Source organism: Octodon degus, unplaced genomic scaffold, assembly GCF_000260255.1.
Source record: "Octodon degus isolate 3935 unplaced genomic scaffold, OctDeg1.0 scaffold00029, whole genome shotgun sequence".
Classification (NCBI taxonomy): domain Eukaryota; kingdom Metazoa; phylum Chordata; class Mammalia; order Rodentia; family Octodontidae; genus Octodon; species Octodon degus.
In genome coordinates, this window is record NW_004524605.1 from 15253104 (window position 1) to 15260653 (window position 7550).

The window sequence follows — 7550 nt, forward strand, 5'->3', positions numbered from 1 at the left end:
GACAACATTGTGAAATATAACAAACAGGGCTGAATTTCTATCATGTTGTTTAGTGAAAATCTGTATCACTTTTTTTTTTTTTCCAGAACAGGGGATTGAACCCAGGTGCTTGTGCTTGTCAGGGAAGCATTTATTCTACTGAGCACCTCCCCGGCCCCTGTATTATCTTTAAAAAATAAAAAACAGACTTGGGAAGCTGAGGCAGGAGGATTGCCATGAGTTCTAGAGCATTCTCAACTACAAAGTGAGTTCAAGGCCTGGCTGAACTACACATAGTGAGACCCTGGTTCAAAAAAAAGAAAGACAAAGACAAAATTCAAATTGAACACCCTCAATCTGAAGTTTCAGAAAAAGACTGGGATGGTCAATGTGTTCAATCTCCAGTACCACAAAAAACAAAAAAATCCTTTTTTAAAAATTATTTTTCCACGGGGCTGGAGAGATGGCTCAGTGGTCTAAAGCACCTACCTGGAACAAGCTTAGCAATGCATCAGGGACCGCGGTTCAATCCCCCAGCACCACATGCCAGCCAGCCCCGCCCCCTGGTGGGCTGAGCTGGCCACACACACACACACACACACACAAATAAATAAATGTTAAAAAAAAAATATTTAAAAATTATTTCCACGGGGCTGGAGAGATGGCTCAGTGGTCTAAAGCACCTACTTGGAACAAGCTTAGCAATGCATCAGGGACCGCGGTTCAATCCCCCAGCACCACATGCCAGCCTGCCCCGCCCCCTGGTGGGCTGAGCTGGCCACACACACACACGCACACACAAATAAATGTTAAAAAAAAATATTTAAAAATTATTTTTCCACGGGGCTGGAGAGATGGCTCAGTGGTCTAAAGCACCTACCTGGAACAAGCTTAGCAATGCACAGGGACCTCGGTTCAATCCCCCAGCACCACATGCCAGCCAGCCCCGCCCCCTGGTGGGCTGAGCTGGCCACACACACACACACACACACACACACACATAAATAAAATTCAAAAAAAAAATTTAAAAAGGGTTGGGAATATAATTCAATAGTAGAGTGCTTGCTTAGCATGTGCAAAGCTCTAGGTTCAATCCTCAATACCCCTGACTGGCCCTGCAAACAAGAAAAACCCCCAAAACATCTCTTCACAATGGGAAAATAATACAGAGCAAGTTTTCCGCTTGGTATACACACGCAGGCACACCTAAGTCTGGCACCAAATCTGCAAGGCCTTTCCTTAGATGCTGATAAGTACTAAAAGTAAGAAAAAGAGAAACAAAACCACCAGATATCATGATCTTAAAAGGATAACTCAATCCAATACTGCTTTACTATGCTAGAGCTCTAGATTAATCCAAAGAATTTTAAGAGTGCCACATAAACAAAAGTAAAGGACAATTTAAGAGTAAAGATAATTCTGGCTTGTTGGCTTGACAATATCCTTTTAAGAATTCCGCTGAGAAAGCTAAACACATTTCCAGCTCTGGCAGTAATCTTAGACAGTAGAGGATAAACGAAAACATTTACTTCTGAAGAAAATTACAGTGACAGATTGCTATGCTATGGTTAAATATTTGCCAGTATTTTCCATCTTACCCTCCAATTTTCTAACTTCCTAGGTCAGACAGTTAAAACTCAAAACAGCTCAACTCAGCACATCATTAATACAAGCTTTCACTTTTTTTCTTTTTTGGAGGAACTGGGGGTTAAACTCAGACCCTTGTGCTTGCCAGGGAAGCACTTATTCTGCTGAGCCATCTCCCCGGCCCCCAACACAAGTTTTTATATGATTACATATCAGTAACTTCTAGAACCCAAATGTTAGATGTGTTATGCAAATACTAACAATAATATACAATTAGTATTTTTCTTATGACATTATGAAAATTAACAAGGCCCGAGACCTTTGAATAATTTTCCCACACAAGAAAACAATATTATAATGATCAAAACCAAATAGCCCGGACTGAAGGGAGGAAAAAAAAAAAAAAAAACACTGAAGAAAATCTTTAATCAGCATTTTCTGCAAACTATACCATTCGGGAACCTGAACTAATTTCTGTAAACACTCAAGATCAGTCAATACTCCACAGCTACAGGCTTTGTACTCATGAATCTCCCCCACCCCCAAACGGGGATTGAACTCAGGCCCTCAAGCGCTTATTCTACTGAGCCATCTCCCTGGCCCCCGTATTCATGAAACCAATCCAACCTCAGTTCAAAAATATTGTGGAAAAAAATGTCTGCACTGAACACGTAGATTTTTTTTACATTATTCCCTCAACAATATAGCACACCAACTATTTACGCGGCACTTACACTGCGTTAGATACTATACATAATCTAGAGATAATTTAAAATATACAGGAGATATGCAGAGGTTATATGCCACCTATGTACAGGACATGAGATTCCACAGCTTTTGGTTTATAAGGAGGCTTCTAGAACCAAAACCCTGAGGGTAACGTTGGGACAACTGTATTTAAAAAAAAAAAAAAATCTTGAAGAAAAATACACTAAAGTAATACTGGAAATACCCTTTTATATAGAGGGTCTAGGAATAATTTATTTTTATTTTAAAGAGAAATAATAATAAAGTAGAACATCAAAACAGGCTAGAAGTTACAGTAATTATTACATTGTGCATTGGTGTCTCCATAGTAATTACTCAAAACATAAGATGTGGCACGCTATCTTGTCCACACAGTATTAGCACAAACCTTTCTTGTCAATGAACCAAGAAAGTCTAGCTGTGTAAGGAGCTTAACTATCTTGGATATACGTTTCTTTCTTTTCCCTTCTTTTCCTCTCTCCCCCATCAGTTTGTCTTTTCTTTTGAACATTTTTCTTCCCAATTCACTGTGTCTACTGTACATTTGGGGGCAGGGGGGGGTTGTTTGTTTGTGGAGCCAGAGACTGAACACAGGCCCTTGCGCTTGCCCGGCAAGCACTTATCTACTGAGCCGTTTCCCCGGCCCTACATTGCACATTTGGGACTTTACTCATTCAGCTTCCCATACTAGGGAGACAATGCGCTGTCTACATATGTGCATCAGGTGTTACGTTTGTGTCTAGGTGTCCCCCCAAAGCCTCCTGCAGCCTCAGGGTGGCCTCTGGAGTTTGACTGATTACTGTGGGGGTGGATGCTGCACCTGCCCCAGGTAATTTGCATTATAAGGGACGGTGGGAGAGAGGCTGCTCCAGCTTCTGCTACCCCTCCCTTTGCTCTTGCTCTTCACAGCTGCCATGCAAGGGTGCTTTCTGCTACGTGCTGCTCTGCCTTGGACCCAGCGGCATACGGGCTGAAGCCTCCAGTAACTGTGAGCTAAATAAACTTTCCTTCCTTCATTCTGGGTGTCGGGTATTTGTTCCAGCAATGAGAGAAGAGCAACTGAGACTTCAGGTTTGCCTCATACATGTGCATGTGGTTTATTACACTTAGGAATATGATCTCAAGTTGTATCCATATACTTATAAAAGCCTCTAGTTTATCCTTCTTTATGGTTGAGTAGTATTCCATTATGTAAAAAAATCTTTTTTATCCATTTGTCAGTAGATGAGCAAGCAAGCTGTTTCCAAGATTTAACTATTACAAATTCTGCTGTTAGAAACATGGGTGCACATATATCTCTGTGGTATTAAGTTTTTAATCCTTCTGGGAAGAAGTCCATATTCAGTCCCTGTTCTTCCCAAAAGACGAATAGCTGGGTCAAATTAGAACTCTAATCCATGTTTCGTAAGGATTCTCCACAATTTCCTTAGTGGCTGTCCTAGTCTGCGCGTCCACCAACAGTGGACAGGGGCCCTTTTTCCCCACAGCCCTGCTAGCATTTGCCACTGGTTGATTTTTTGATGACAGCCATTCTTTTGGGGTGAAATGGAATCTCAGTGTCATTTTAATTTGCATCTCACAAATGACCAATGATGCTCAACATTTTATTTGTATTTATTTGCCATATGTATTTCTTCATCTGAGAAGTGTTTATGTCTAAGATGCCCATTTTTGGATTGGGTCTATGAATGTGGGGGAGGAGTCTGATTTTTTTCAATTCTCTGAATGTTCTCGATAAAAGTCCTTTGTCAGAGGGACAACTAGCTATATATTTTTTGCCACCCTGGGTTGTATTTTTATTCTGTTGGTGATTTGTTACATAAAAGCTTTTCAGTAAGATAAGATCCCATTTGTTCTTTGCAGTAATTCCCTGCAATCTGGGTTTTGTGATTTTTTTTTTTTTTCTGTTTGCCAAGGTTTTTTTTAGACTATCCATGTATCATGTTAGGGGCAGGATTAACAAATTAATGATGAAAAGTATCTAAGCCACCTACATGACTTCAGAAAATGCTACCTATTCAGGTAGACAAACTGATGTCTTTCTGAAAATTTATTTCAAAGTATATGAGTAATTATCCTCACAATACACAGGATACCTATGAAAATCACCATGTACTGAGGGGACAACATACCTGACAGGCTTTATATTACAATAAGAGTAGTTTCTTTGTTTATATCCTAGATGCAATATAAATCATTTCTGGTTTTGTAATCAAAAGGCAGGGTGAAGCAACTACTAAATTAAAACGTGTTCCATATTTATTTCATCTGACTTTGACCCTTCCTCTTGCTTTTGTTATTTTAAAATGTACCTCCAAATAAAACAAAAAGCAAACAAAGCAAAATAAAAATGAGGTCCCTAAGGCTGCCAAGACAGAAAAGCCAAGAAGGAACAATCCCCCAGCCCCCCGACTCTACAGCAACGTCAGCTCAACATCTAAAGGTGGAGGAACTCAGACTGATTCTGATGAGTCTGGACAGGATGAAGTATATAACCATTTAGTAACGTATTATTAACTAAATATTTCACTTATTTCCATATCTGGGCGATAGTTTAACAAGTCACTGTAAGTCGGCCATGTATAAGGAAATGGAGAAAACAAATTTAATATACTAGCTGGAAAACCAAATGGGATAAAACCCACATTCCTCAAAATCTTATTTGGAATCTTTCTAAAGTATACATAACAGGTAGCAACCATCAAAAATAAACACTGCACACTAACTGGCCATACACACTAAAATCAATACCAAACCAAAATTCTGAGATACCTGCCTTGATTACAGACACTACACCTGCAACCACTCACACCTATCAAATCACTGTGACACGAAAAGCACGGCCTTTTTTGCTGAGGTGAAGAAATTCCCCTCCACAACGTTTGTTGAAAAAACGTTGTTTGAAAAATAAATTCCTAATTTATTTTCTCCCTGTATTTGCTGTTACATAGAGCTAACGAACATGCCATCAAGTTAGAGGGAGATCTCAAATAATTCTACAAAATAAGGAAAGACGAATGCAAAACAATTTAAAGGTCTGACATACTTAAGCCAAACATACAAATTTTGTGCCCTGTTGTATCTTCTATCTAGTATCTTAAAAATTTCTTCTTGAATTACAACAAGAACTGGGACATAATATGCCAAAACGTTATCTCTGCAAAGTGTAAACTAAATGCGACTCTGGCTCAAAGATGCATTAGAGTGAGACAGCTTTTAAAAAAAAAAAAAGGAAATTCCAAAATCCACTAAGAAAGGTGCAATAAATGCTAACCAAAAACAAGTTGCTACCAATCTCAAGAAATGACTTTCCCAGGCTTGGGGGGGAAAAAATGAGTACTTAAAAACACAGTAATGTCTAGTGTAAGTATGTACAATGTGCATAGCTTACTATTCAGATTTGTGAGTTGAGAGACACAGGGGGCCCCATTCTCCCCTTTTCTGAATTCAAAAACACTCTGGTTTTGAATATGAAAAAAAAGCAAACAATTCATCCTAACAAAAACGTTTTTAAACTCAGTGGGTCTCTGGTGAAAAACTGTTAAAGCACAAAGAAAAAGGAAAATGTGATTTTTCTATCCCCCCCCCAAAAAAAGTTCTCACATATCCTAGACTCCATTCTAAAACGACAAAGCAAAAATGACACATGATTTAATGCAAAATTACTGACAATTTAGAAAATTACTAATATAGATCATTCAGGAGTGAACATTCCACATCCTTTTCTCCCCAACAAAAGGAAGACCAAAAATCACTGTTCATCGTTAACCTCCTTTCTTTGTCCCAACCACTAAAAATATTCTAGCTTCAACTAATCTTCAAAATTTTTCTGACTGTCCATCTGTCAGGATATTAAAGACTTTAAAATGACAAAGAGCAAAGCTAGAGCCTAAAATCTAAAGTACATTCAGCCCAGAACTGAGATACAATGCAAAAGAACGCATTTCTTACATAAGCATTGGCACGTTTTAAATACAGTTGGTCCTTCTCACACACACCCCTTACCAGCTAACTTCGTATACATCTGATTTCCACGTGAGTTCCTAAGAAAAATTTCTCGTCATCTCTAAAACGGCAAAGATACGAGTCCACTCTGAAATACAAGGACCATCTTTCATCTGGAGCAGACGGAAAAAATAATAACAGAGCTACCTCTGCCATTGGGCGCTCAGCCTGGGTCACGACTGCAGCACCGACAGCTCATCCTTTTGGACATGATTCGAGATTCAAAACTGCACACTCCGTAATTTAAAAAATAAAAAGGCACACAGTCCTCTCCTTTCCTTTCACACTAGTTTCCTGTTTACTGCAAGCTGCGATGCAAAGACATCCATTAATCTTTGATGCCTTCTCGCTGCAAGGGCCCCTTCCTCTCGGCCCGCGCCTCCTCCCCCCACGCCCGCTGAGCTCAGCCGCGTTTGAACTATAGTAACCCCTACCCAGCTTGCGCACGCAAGCAGCGCAGCAGCACCAACAGCAACGCGTCCATAGCCGCCCCGGGCTGGGGGATTAGTTCGGCAAAAACTCTGCAGGAAAGCAAGACCGGGAGCTCCCCTCTGAGCTCGCCAAGGGTGGTGCTGGCTTGGCTTTGCAACACACCAAAAAGGCTCGCGGGGAAAAAAGATGCCAGCGAGGCTCACAATCCCGAATAAACTGGGGGCTCATTGCACTAGGGAAGGCCTGGGCCTCAGGTGTCCGCGGGTGGCAAAAGCGGACCTGGAGGGGAAGGACCTAAGACCTAAGGTCGGAGGAGAAAGAGGAAACCGGGCACTAAAAGCGATCAGCAGCCTTTTTACGGTCAAATAGGACCTGGCCGAAGGGATAGGGGAAACAGGGCTCAACAAGAAGATGGGTTTGCAAGGCCTTTCCGCAGCCCCGAACCTCACACGGCCTGAAAGGAGTCGGGCTGGGTTCAGGGCTGCAAAGGCATTAGAATGGGGAAGGCGAAGGGGACGAGCGCGAGAGGAGGCAAGGCGGACAAAGAGGCGGAAAGGTAAAGTTGGAAATGGAAACTGGAAAAAGGAGCGGGAAAGGAGCATCTCTGGAAGGGACTTGGATGAGGCCTTGAAACGGGGTGCAGGAGAGGCTCTGGAGAGGAGCCCCGAGCGAGAGCACCGCAGGAATGCCTGGGTCCCGGCGGGCGCGGAGGCCCCGGCCCGAGCAGCAGCGGGCTCGGCGCGCGGCCCCGGGGGCGGGCGGAGTCGGGGCCGGGAGGCTGGGGGGCCGCTGAGGGGCGG

The 7550-nt window shown here is 42.0% G+C and overlaps 1 protein-coding gene across 2 annotated transcripts in view; it reads right to left on the reverse strand.

The window, feature by feature from the left end:
• The window catches only part of Rnf145 (ring finger protein 145), a 42664-nt gene extending 36023 nt beyond the window's left edge, over positions 1–6641 (reverse strand). The window contains exon 1 of one of the 2 annotated variants that reach the window (XM_023713172.1): positions 6466–6641. The gene's annotated coding sequence lies outside the window, so the exon portion shown is untranslated. Of the gene's footprint in view, positions 1–6318; positions 6416–6465 lie in introns of those variants that run through there. The other variant, XM_023713173.1, reaches the window with a different exon arrangement.
• Between the last annotated feature and the right edge of the window lie 909 nt (positions 6642–7550).